The sequence below is a fragment of the Lissotriton vulgaris genome, chromosome 12 (assembly GCF_964263255.1).
Source record: "Lissotriton vulgaris chromosome 12, aLisVul1.2, whole genome shotgun sequence".
In the NCBI taxonomy this organism is placed as follows: Eukaryota; Metazoa; Chordata; class Amphibia; order Caudata; family Salamandridae; genus Lissotriton; species Lissotriton vulgaris.
Genome location: NC_141700.1, coordinates 286557367 through 286570203, shown reverse-complemented (window position 1 = coordinate 286570203; position 12837 = coordinate 286557367). Strand labels below are relative to the sequence as shown.

Here is a 12837-nt window from a genome sequence, read left to right as displayed (position 1 = left end):
AAATGTCGGCCGCGCCGCTGGCGCGCCAGAGGTGCACCAGAGGCAACCCGTCTGCGCCTGGACCGCGCCCAGCGCCAGAACCCCTGGACCCCGCACACGCCACAACGCCAGACTCCGATATGACGCCACCACCCTCCGCGCTCTCAACACTGGCCGAGACCACCACTGCTTCTAGGCTGCCCCGAAACACACCCACGGGCCCTTCTCCTGCCACACCTGCAACTTCACCTGTGACAGATCCACCAAACCCCCAAAGACCGTGCCCAACCACCTTTGCTGCATACTCCTCAACACCTGCTCCGCACGCAAACACGCTGTTGAGCTCTGGGACCTGCTCGACACCTCCACCCCAGACGTCGCCTTCCTGACCAAAACCTGGTGGAACGACTCCTCGGCACTCGACATCGCCATAGCCATCCCAGACGGCTACAAGATCACCCGCCTGGATCACACTTACGGCACTGGAGGAGGCTTAGCCATTGTCCAAAAGTCCACCCTCCGTGTCTACACCCACGCAGACGACACCCTCAACACCACCGAACACCTGCACTTCCGCATCCACACCGACCCCAACACCACCCTCAGAGGAACACTAGTCTACAGACACCCCGGACCCTGGTCAAGAAACCCTCCTACAACCACACTAACAAGAAAGCCACCTGGTTCACCGAAGAGCTCCAGACCTCCAAACGTACTTGCCGGAAACTAGAGAAGAAATGGCTACACGACCGCACACCGGACAGCCACGCAGCCCACAAGGACGCTACCCACAGGCACCACCAACTCATCAGAACATCCAAGAGATCCTCCTTCAAAGCCCGCCTGGACAACAACGCACACAACGGCAAAGAGCTGTTCAGCATAGTGAAGGGACTCGCCAACCTAAGCGCCAACACCGACATCCCACCCTCGCAAGATCTGTGCGACTCACTTCTTCCATCGCAAGATCGCTGACATCCACGACAGCTTCTACACCCCGACCGCCCGACCACGGCAGACTTCACCCCCCTCCCCCTCCCACGAACACCACCTGCACCAACCGCCTGACCTCCTGGTCCTACGACGACGAGACACCCAAGGTCATGAACTCCATCCACTCAGGATCACAATCAGACCCCTGCCCACACCACGTATTCAACAAAGCAGACACAACCATCGCACCCCAACTACGGAAGATCATCAACATCTCCTTCGAGACAGCGACATTCCCGGAAAGCTGGAAGCACGCAGAAATCAACGCCCTCCTCAAGAAGCCCAAGGCAGACCCCAAGGACCTCAAGAACTTCTCGCCCATCTCCCTGCTCCCTTTCCCGGCGAAGGTCGACGAGAAAATCGCCAACATGCAACTAGCCCGCCACCTTGAGGACAACAATATATTAGACCCGTCCCAGTCCAGATTCAGACGAAACCACAGCACCGAGACAGCTCTCATCGCCGCCACAGACGACATCGGGAACCAACTAGACAACGGCAAAACAGCCCTCATCCTCCTGGACCTGTCAGCCGCCTTCGACACGGTCTGCCACCGCACACTCAGGACACAACTCCAAGAAGCCGGAATCCAGGGAAAGGCCCTGGACTGGACCCCGTCCTTCCTCTTCGGCAGAACCCAAAGTGTCCGCCTCCCACCCTTCCGATCCAAAGCCACCAACATCTGCGGCGTACCCCAGGCTCATTCCTCAGCCCAACCCTGTTCAACGTCTACATGGCCCCCCTCGCACAACCCGCAAGCATGACCTGAACATCATCTCCTACGCCGACGACACCCAGCTCATCCTCTCCCTCACCAAGGACCCGCACACCGCCAAAACCAACCTCCACGAGGGAATGAAGGCCGTCGCCGAGTGGAAGAGGAGCAGCCATCTGAAACTGAACTCGGACAAGACGGAGGTCCTCATCCTCGGCCCCACCTCCTCTGCCTGGGACAACTCCTGTTGGCCGACCACACTGGGAACAGCACTGACACCCACGGACCACGCACGCAACCTAGGATTCATCCTCGACTCTTCCCTCGTCGAAACAGGTCAACGCCATCTCCTCCTCTTGCTACAACACCCTCTGCATGCTCCGCAGGATCTACAAGTGGATCCCGACCGAAACCAGAAGAACGGTGACCCAAGCCCTCGTCCGCAGCAGGCTGGACTACGGCAATGCACTCTACGCAGGAATCCCGACCAAACACCTACAACGATTGCAACGCATCCAAAACGCCTCCGCCCGCCTGATCCTCAACATCCTTCATCGCAGCCACATCACCCCTCACCTAAGAAACCTGCACTGGCTCCCCGCCGACAAGAGGATCACCTTCAAGCTCCTCTCCCACGCACACAAAGCACTCCACAACACCGGTCTAGCCTACCTGAACAGCAGATTCTGCTTCTACAACCCCACCCGCCAGCTCCGCTCCGCCAGCCTTGCCCTCGCCGCCGTCCCCCGCATCCAACGAACGACCTACGGTGGCAGATCCTTCTCCTTCCTTGCCGCCAAGACCTGGAACACCCTCCCGACCCAGCTATGGCAGACCCAAGACCTGCTCACCTTCAGAAGACTCCTCCTCTTCGAGTAGTAGCAGCACCCCCAACCCTTCAGCGCCTTCAGACCCTCACGTGTAAGTAGTGCTCTTTACAAGTATCCTGCTTGATTGATTGAAGGCTGAGTTCAGACTTGGAATCATTGCCATAGATTAGGGTGGCTAGTGAAAAATGTCTAGCCTTGTAGAACAGCAGTGATTAACAGCAAGGCAAATAGGATTTGAATGAACTAGGCTGAAGAAGGATGCCTAGCCCACCTGAATCCTGACAAACTCTGCTTGTATTATCAGCACAAGATGATGGAACCCTATAAATCCAGTGTGGGACAGTCTGGTGGTGAATTATGACTGGGTTCACCTTAAGGGTTCAGAAGTTAGTTGATTAGACTTTTTGGGCAAGCGAGCAAAGCCTGCAAATGGTCACTTGTCTTATTGACCAGCAGCTGTTGATTGACTTTGGAGTCCCAACAAGTGTATTCTGTGCCTGGGAGCCAAGGAAGAGTAAGTGGGCCTGTGAGATCAATGATGGTTCGCAGTCTTGAATCCCAGTCCTATATTACAGTCACCAGGAAGATGATCTGGTGGTGTTCATGGTGGTGAAACAAGTGATGCCTTGGTTCCAGTACACCGCAGGAGGACATCTTGGTTTAAAAAGTCCAGCAATAGGATGATTGGACCAAAGACAACCAAAAATGAGTGTTGAATTTAGAAAGCGCAGCCACAAGCTATTGTCCCCAACGGAACCAGAAGGAATAACTGGAAATTAGAAGGCCAGCAATATATGAACTGTGTCCAGTTTACCCACAACGGTTGACTGCATTACCATGAGAAGAAGGGATGATTGTGAAATGAAGGTAAAAAAAGGTGACCACGCCAATAGTTTTCACCTTTCTACCTATTGACTTGCCTCTGTTTTCCTCTCCAGGGCTGTGCAGCATTGGCAAAGAAACATACTTTTTGACAAGGCTATACAGAACTGACACAAAAGAAAAATTGCCCAATTAAGTTCCTGGTGCCTACAGATGGAGTCTGTCGTGGTCAAGCATGACGGATTATGTACATTCACGTATCACCATGCATGCATATCCAACATGGTGTGGTTGTCATTATATTTTTTATGTACTATTTCAAGTTGTCTGATTGCACTTGAAACAGTAAATAACAAGCATTGGCAGTGCACTAGGTCTCGCATTTTCGAAGCTTTGACCTATTGGCATTGTAAATGACAGTGCCTTTTTTTTATGTGCGTTTTGTACTTCTAGTTGCTGCAGGTTTTCAAAGCGCATAAATGGGGGCATTGTCATTTGCGATGCCAATGGCTAGAGATTTTGCAGATGCGAGACCTATTGCATTGCAAATGCTTGTTGTTACAGAGTTGTGAGGATTTGAGTTGCTTCGGTCTGTGACCGAAGCGTTATCCTGCAGATGTGAGAGGGGGCTGTTGGTACCTGGCATACTCTTCTCTTCTCCTGAAGTCGTCTTGGTCTGTTCTGGATCTTCTAAGGTGGTGTCCTGTAAGGCGGCGTGAGGCCCACAGTGAGCAATAGCAGGCTGTTGCTGCTCACTACATTTAGTTAGGACATAACGATCTGGACATAAGTTTGATGTGCATGGATTGAGTATTAGAAAATGAGGTTATCACAGCGCTGATGTTTGTTTAGAGGATTGCAGCCCTCTGCTGCCATCCAGTGACCAACGTTACAAATGCTTGTTTATACAGAAAAAACACAATGTTCTGGCAGGGTAATATCCTTAGAGTAAAGGCTTAATTACAACCCTAGTAATCAGTTCGGCCAAATACTTACGTAGACTATACTTATAGCTATGTTGCTTCATATTTGGAATAGGCGTGCCATTACTTTTTAAAACTTGCGGATGTAAACAAGGAGGATAGTTTGGACCCTGTGTAAAGAGCTGCAGCACAAACAACATCTGACAGCAGCACTAGCATTAAGGTTATACTATGAGTTAAAAATGGGTATGGACGGTCTAGTTGCTAAAAGAAAGCAAGTTTCTGTAGCCCGACCGCTAAAGTAAAAACGGACTGCACTGCAAATTAATGAAAGAAGCGCGGACGCCTACGTGAAAGCGAAACGCGGTGCAAGTTGAATATATGAAGCAAGCTGGCCGCTAAAGTGAAAGCAGATCACGCTGCAAATGACTAAAATAAATACGTAACAGCAATATGAAAGCGGGCTGCGGCGTTATGTGGGTGCAATCGGTAAAGACCATTAAAGAAAATAGTGCTCAACCACTTGATAACGCAGACCGTGTAACGAGCTAAGTAAAAAGGTCCAGTCGTTAAGGGCAGTAACATGCAGACAAGGCGGTACCAAGATGGACTAACAAGCCCTCGTACAATTCAGAAGCCAGCATTTACGAAGGACAATGACACAAGCCAATGACAAATATGAGCGGAGAGTGGGCGGGGCTTCCAGTGCATACTACAACATGCCATGCAGAGCCAGCTGCCCATGTGCGCTGCCACTAAGCTCGACCTACAAAATGACTTAAGTGCATGAAAGCCCTTTTTGCAAATTGAAAAGCCCAAACCAGGTGTGGCTTCGCCATTCAAGGAATGCAACCATGCCTCTGATATTGGTAGGACATAAATAAACATGGAGACTGGAGTTCTGTGTGTTTGACTAGTGACTGCCATGTACAATGTGAGAATTTCTCCACAGTATATTTTTCACGCATTTTGTATTAAAAGCAATATATGTTAAAAATACACAGTTTATCATTGGTATTTAATCAGTGGATACCCGCTTACAGTAGTTATATAATGCCTGTCCTGAGCTAACCTCTTTCGAGACTCCCTCATATGTGCGAATGACTTCCCTTGCACATATGGGAGGGTTTTAAAAAACATGAGTTGAGGATCTGTGTGCTGGAAGCCAGCAAACGTTAAGCTCCCATGCTTGTTTTCGACTACAAGGCTGGATCAAAAGATGCCGGTATCCAGCCTTGAGGCTGAGAGTAAACAGTAATAAAAACATAACAGACTTGAAGGGAGGCCTCTGTCCCTACTTTCAAGTCTATGGCAGATCCTGCACTGGTCCGGATGATACAAGAAGCAGCAAGTTTCTGTAGAGTGGTCCCTAAAGTGAAAGCGGACAGCACTGCAAATTATTTAAATAAAGAACGTGGTCGCCTGAATGAAAACTAATCGTGGTGTAAGTAAAATAAATAAACCAGCACAGCTGCTAAAGTGAAAGCGGGTCGTGCTGCAAATTACAAAAAACATATTAAATGGTTGCCCTATGAAGCTCGAATCCAGTTAAAGATTGCCGTTCTGACGCACAAAGCCCTGCACTTCAAAACTCCCGGGGACCTAGTGCAAAAGCTTGAATTATCCTGTGGTGGTAGAGCCTCAAGAAGCGCTAAGACTTTCCTCCTGAAACCACTCATCCTTAGCAAAAAGAGAACTTGTCACCTAGCCTTCTCCGGTGCTGCCCCTAAGATATAGAACTCTCTTCCACCGGAAGTACGCAGAATCTCCTCAACGACTGCTTTCAAACTGGAAGCCAAACGATTCCTAATAAACAAATTCTCACCTTAACTGGGCTAGGCTCACCAGCTCGAAGTCCTTGATCCTACAACCATTGTACCATTATTTGATGCTGCTCTTCTTTACCTCATTGTGCGCCCTCCTTCGTAGCCCGCTATATACCTGTTTATTGTATCTGAAAGAGACACGTTAGTGATAGATTCCTTACCTTAAAATATCCCCAGGCGTCAGACTGGATCCGGAAACCTTTGCGTAGCAGTACCCTTGCGCGTCGGTAGGCGTCGTCTGCGGCTCCGCGTCCGTCGTCGGCGTCGTGGGTGCTGTGATGATGTCGTCGGAGTACTTAGACGCCGCCTCCGCATGCTGACGTCCGTTCTTCTTTTTTCCGCGCCAGCCAGCGCAGATCTGGAAAGAGCAGTTACCCAAGTCAATTTTTGACTAACTTTTTGGTGATCTTTTTGATCCTTTTCGAAGTCTTACGACTCCGACGGTGCCGTAGGGATGCCCGGCTTCAAGCATTGTGAAGTTTGCGACCGCACCATGTCAGTCACAGATCCTCACCGCCAGTGCCTGACGTGTTTGGGCGTCGACCACGACGACGAGGCCTGCCCCGACTGTCGGGCCCTTTTGAGGAAAGCCAGGCGGGAGCGGTCCCACAGGCGGCTCGAGCTCCGGCAGTCGGCCCCGGTCCTACGGGAGGTCGAGGGACAGGTCGCGGGGACGGAGCCGTCACAGCTCCGGGAGTCGGCACCACTCCTCCGGGTCCAAGTCGTCGGGTAAGAAACACAAGAAGTCGAAAAGGGATCATCGCTCTTTTGACTCACCCCCCCCGACGCTCGCGCGATGCGGCCGGGGGTTCGGGTGACACTGCCCATGCTGCTCCTCTGGAGTCGTGGGCGTCGCGTCCGGCCCCATACCCTCCGGTCCCTGGGCTGAACGCGACGCCGGAGGAGATTGAGCGTTTCCTCATGGCCATGAGGTCCTTTTCTCCTCCGACGGGCTCCGCGGCGACTCCGGGCCCAGCGGACCCGTCTGGGGGCCCTAGTGGGTGGGGGCTTCGACCCCGACGCCGTTGGGTGCTTCGGCCCGACGCCGCCGACGCCTAGGGGCCCGGCGCTGCTGGGCCTCCCTCGGGCTCTGGATCGTCACTGGTAGATCTTACGACCCCCCCCGGCGTCGGTCCGTGTGGTGTCACCTCCGGCGCCGTCCTCGGGCGCACCCGACGCCGTTTGGAGATTTTTACTTCTATGAACCGACCTCATACAATTACAACCCTGAATCTCAGGAGATGGGTGATGAGGAGGATTGGGAGGGGTCTGAGGACCCTCTGACCAAGGAGTGTCAGTCTAATATGGACTGGGCAGGAGACCTTGGGGAGGCCAGTGGCCTGGACACCTCTCCAGACACTGGATTTGTCTCTCCTTCTACCGTGGCTTCGGAGGAGGGGGCTACCTATGGTGTGGTGTTGACGAGGGCTGCCAAGGCCTTGGGCCTTGAGCTCCCCGTCGCGGCCGTGAGGACTAACCTCCTCACAGAGGTCCTTAAGCCGCAGTCATGCTCAACGGAGCCTCTGCTGCCGTTTAATGAGGCCTTGACCGACTTTCTTTTGGGCACTTGGTCCAGGCCCGCTACGGGTTCGCCCGTAGATAGGAACGTGGCCAGACGCCACCACCCGGCTCCGGGCGACCCATGTTTCCTGTCCTCCCACCCCACCCCCGAGAGTCTGGGCATCCAGGCCTCTAATTCCCAGACCGGATTCCCGACGGCCCCGCCGGACAGGGAATCCAAGAGGTACGAGAATTATGGAAAAAAGATATTCTCATCCCTTAGTTTGGGACTGCTTCCAACACCACATGCCTCTTGGGCCGCTACACCCACTCTCTGTGGGAGACGGTGGCAGAAGTGCTGCCAGAGTGCCCGTTGGAGGTACGGGCCAAACTCGGCCAAGACCTTGTGGAGGGCCGGTACGCGGCCAAGTATTCCATCAGGTGTGGGCTGGATACTACCGACTCGCTAGGCAGAGCGATGGCTACGACAGTGGCGGTGAGACGCCACGCCTGGCTGAGATCCGCCAATTTTTCGGCAGATGTCCAGAACACTCTTATGGACATGCCGTTCGATGGCCGTCGCCTCTTTGGCGACAAGGCAGACCACGCGCTTGAGCGCTTTAAGGACTCCAGGGCTACGGCCAAGTCCTTGGGCCTCTCGGCCCCGCGCCAGCAAAGGGGTGCCTTTCGCGGCCAGGGAAGGGGCGCCCCCACACCTGCCGCTAGCCACTCGCCGCAGACTGTCGTCCAGCGCGGCGGCGGGCGTGGAAACCGCCGCGGAGGCGGTCGGGGAACCAGGCGGAGTCAGTCCACACCTGCCTCCGCGGCATCCACCTCTAAACCCTCCTAGTCCGTGCTTCTCAGCCCATGTGACGCCAGTGGGAGGCAGGGTTCGCCATCACCACTCTCACTGGCGCACTGTCACTTCGGACAGGTGGGTGCTGCAGATCGTCCGGAGGGGCTACTCCCTCCCCTTCGAGACGACTCCTCAAGCCATGCCACCGCAACACCACCGCGTATCGGGGGATCACTTGCGGCTCCTGCAGGAGGAAGTTTCGGCCCTCTTGGCCAAGGAAGCCATCGAGCGCGTTCCTGGGCCAGAAGTAGGACGTGGTTGCTACTCCCACTACTTTCTGGTACCCAAGAAGGGCAAAGGGGGCCTACGCCCTATCTTGGATCTGAGGAACGTCAACAGCTTCCCCCGGAAGGAGAAGTTCAAAATGCTGACTCTGGCTCAGGTCTTAGCTGCCCTAGACCCAGGAGACTGGATGGTAGCGTTGGACTTGCAGGACGCGTATTTCCACATCCCCGTGCTGCCGGCCCACCGGCGTTACCTGCGGTTCACGGTAGGCCACGAGCACTTTCAGTTTACCGTGCTCCCCTTCAGCTTTACCAGGCCCCACGGGTGTTCACGAAGGTGATGGCGGTGGTCGCAGCTCATCTGCGCAGGTTGGGGGTCTCAGTCTTCCCCTACCTCGATGACTGGTTGTTGAAGGCGGGCTCGCCCCAGACAGTCATCAGCCACCTCCAGACTACGGCGGATCTCCTGCACCAGCTGGGATTTTCCATCAATGTGCCGAAGTCACACCTGTGCCCCTCTCAGAAGCTCCTTTTCATCGAAGCGGTTCTCGACTCGGCGCAGTTTCGGGTTTATCCGCCCGAACAGCGGGTTCGGCATATACAGGCTCTGATTCCGGTCTTCCGGCCTTTATCCCGAGTTTCGGTCAGGTTGACGCTGCGGCTTCTGGGGCTGATGGCCTCCTGCATCCTTCTGGTGCATCACGCACGGTGGCGGATGCGGGCTCTGCAGTGGGACCTGAAGTTTCAGTGGGCCCAGCATCAGGGCAACCTGTCCGACCATGTCCTGATCTCGGAGGGCACTGCGAGTCAGCTGCAGTGGTGGCTCACGGACCACGATTGGGTCAACGGCAGATCACTCTCCCTTCCCCAACCGGAGCACGTAGTTGTGACGGACGCGTCCCTCCAGGGCTGGGGAGGCCACATGGGAGAGGCGGAGATCAGAGGCCTCTGGTCTCCGGCGGAGTCCCGGCTCCATATCAACCTGTTGGAGCTGCGGGCGATTCGTCTAGCACTGAAGGCATTCCTCCCGTCTGTCCGAGGGAGTGTAGTGCAGGTGTTCACGGACAACACCACCGCCATGTGGTACTGCAACAAACAGGGCGGGGTAGGGTCGTGGACCCTCTTCCAGGAGGCTCTGCGCCTCTGGCAATGGCTGGAACATAAGGGCTTGACTCTGATGGTTCAACACCTGGCAGGTTCTCTGAACGCCAGGGCGGACAAACTCAGCCGCCGGTGCTCGATGGATCACGAATGGCGTCTGAACTCAGACATGGCGCAAGGCCTCTTTCAGCAGTGGGGAGAGCCTTGGTTAGATCTATTCGCCACCGAAGAGAACGCGCAATGTCATCAGTTCTGCGCGTTGGAATTTCCAAGGCGGCACTCGCTCGGAGACGCTTTTCGACGCGAGTGGAGCTGCGGTCTGTTGTACGCCTTTCCGCCTATACCACTTCTGCCCAGAGTGCTGAAGAAGATCAAGCGCGACGGGGCACAAGTCATCCTTGTGGCTCTGGACTGGGCACGAAGGTACTGGTATCCCGAGCTACTCAGTATGTCAGTCGATCCCCTGGTTCGTGTGCCTCTTCAGGAGGACCTTCTGTCGCAGCAGCAGGGGACGGTCCTCCACCCGAACCTGTCCAGTTTCCACCTCCATGCTTGGAGATTGAGTGGCGACAGTTGAGGCCATTTGACTTGCCTCCTGAAGTCTGTAACATCATTCTGACAGCCAGGCGTCCCTCCACAAAGTCGATATATGCCTGCAGGTGGAACAGATTTGTGGCATGGTGCACAGCAAAGGCTGTGGATCCCCTCAATGCCCCTCTTTCTGAGGTTCTCCTCTTTCTTCTCTCTCTTGCCCAGCAGGGCTCTGCTCTGGGCACTGTCAAGGGCTATCTTTCAGCTCTTTCAGCCTTTCTGAGGCTGCCTGACCAACCTTCTTTGTTCAAGTCCCCTATCGTTAATCGATTCCTGAAGGGCATCACTCATACGTTTCCTCCTGTTCCCTTCGTGATGCCTCAGTGGGACTTGAACCTGGTTCTTACGTTTCTGATGTGCGCTCTCTTTGAGCCACTTCACAACTGTCCTCTTCGCCTTCTTTCTTTGAAGACTGCCTTCCTGGTAGCCATCACCTCTGCCAGGAGAGTCAGTGAGCTCCAGGCTCTATCTTGTAAGCCTCCTTTCCTTTCAGTCCATCCGGACAAGGTTATGTTACGGACAAGGCCCTCCTTCCTACCCAAGGTAGTCACGGCCTTCCACATTGGGCAATCCATCATGTTGCCCACCTTCTTTCTGCCTCCGCACCCCTCGAGAGAGGAGAAGAGGCTCCACCGTCTGGACCCAAAACGTGCGCTCTCATTTTATCTGAATCGCACACAACAGTTCCGGGTGGATGATCAACTCTTTGTTGGCTACGCGGGCGCTAAGAAAGGGAAAGCGGTGCACAAGCGGACCATCTCCCGGTGGATTATCTTGTGCATCCAGGCGTGTTACTCCTTGGCTAAGAAGGAACCCCCTGTTGGGCTGAGGGTTCATTCCACTCGAGCCACGGCCAATACAACTGCCTTGGGCCGAGGTGTGCCCTTGCAGGACATTTGCCAGGCGGCTACGTGGGCCTCGCTGCACACGTTTGCAAGACACTATTGCCTGGACAGTCCAGTCCGGAGGGACGGCTACTTTGGCCGTTCGGTCCTCCAGGACTTTCTGGTGTGATTATTGGTTCGCAGACCCACCACCACGGGGATAGTATTGCTGGGGTATCTATTCTAAGGTAAGGAATCTATCACTAACGTGTCTCTTTCAGATGCACAAGTTACTACTTGTGTAACGATATATCTGTAAGAGACATTAGTTAGTGATAGATTCCTTACCGACCCACCCATCCTCCCCGTTCTGAGAACCAATATCTAGGGTTAAGGTCATCCCCTTTCAGGGCCCTAGTTTCATGGCACCAGTGTTGGTTTTTGGCATGGCTCTGCGCTTCTGGCGCGGAAAAGCTGTGTCTAAGAACTGACGTCAGCACGCGGAGGCGGCGTCTAAGTACTCTGACGACGTCATCACGGCGCCCACAACGCCGACAACGGACGCGGAGCCGCAGACAACGCCTACCGACGCGCAAGGGTACTGCTACGCAAAAGTTTCCGGATCCAGTCTGACGCCTGGGGATATTCTAAGGTAAGGAATCTATCACTAACTAATGTCTCTTGCAGATATATCGTTACACAAGTAGTAACTTGTGCATTACTCTCCTTAAACCATTTGTCCTGTAATTATGCGATTATACCTGTTTTGTATTCTTACTTGATGTCGATATTGCATTTGTCATTCCTTCCATCCTTTTGTAAAGCGCTCTGATATCCTTCCGGGATCTTGTTTGCGCTATATAAAGCTTTATAAATAAATAAAAATACAAAGCACTTTCTGACTCCAACCACTAGATGGTGGAATATGGGGCGTGGCTTGGACGCCGATCGGGATGGCGGCGTGAGCTTGCAGCTCCGCGCAGGGTCCCGCTAATTCTCCTGAATTCAGCACCCGGAGCGACCCCTGGTCGGTGTGACTGGCCTACGAAGAGTTGGGGAGCCACTGGGGAGCGGCGGAAAGCACTTTGGGGTTCGCTGGCCCCGTGGAGACCTCGTAAGACGACAGCCGAGGTGTTGCTGGGAGTGTGAAGAAAATGGCGGCGGCGCGGGCCGATGGCTCCGGACACCGAAACTGAGCGGAATTGGCATCGACTGGCGGGGTGGCCCGCTGCTGCGAGATCGGTGCTGTGGGAGCTGTAGATGCGGTCCTGACGGCGGGGAGTTTGGAGCCCAGCATTGATCGGGTGTTGGGGACGATTGCTCGTCTCTACTCCTTCTCCCCCTCCCCCTCCCCCCGGACCTGGCGGCAGCGAGGCGGACGGCTCTGGTCCTTCTGATCCTTGGAGTTGCGAGCATTGTGGTGGCACTCTATCGCGATCATTGCTGAGACGCACGTCCCACTAAACAGTGGTTGTTGGGACTTGGCGAGACCCTTTGCCCGTGACGAAGCAACCTAAGATGGCAGCTGCAGGGGAAGCGACCACCATGGAGCGGGGGCAGGAGGATGTGGCTGCACTGTTCCAGGTTGGCGAGGCCCCCCCGCCGATGATGGACCAGGAGCAGAGGCTGCATCGGCGCTTGGATGCCATACTG

The 12837-nt window shown here is 54.4% G+C and overlaps 1 protein-coding gene across 2 annotated transcripts in view; it reads left to right on the top strand.

Annotated features, from left to right (window-relative positions):
- Window positions 1-12837, top strand: part of LOC147673978 (uncharacterized) — a 659950-nt gene that overhangs the window by 95715 nt on the left and 551398 nt on the right. The window lies entirely within an intron of this gene.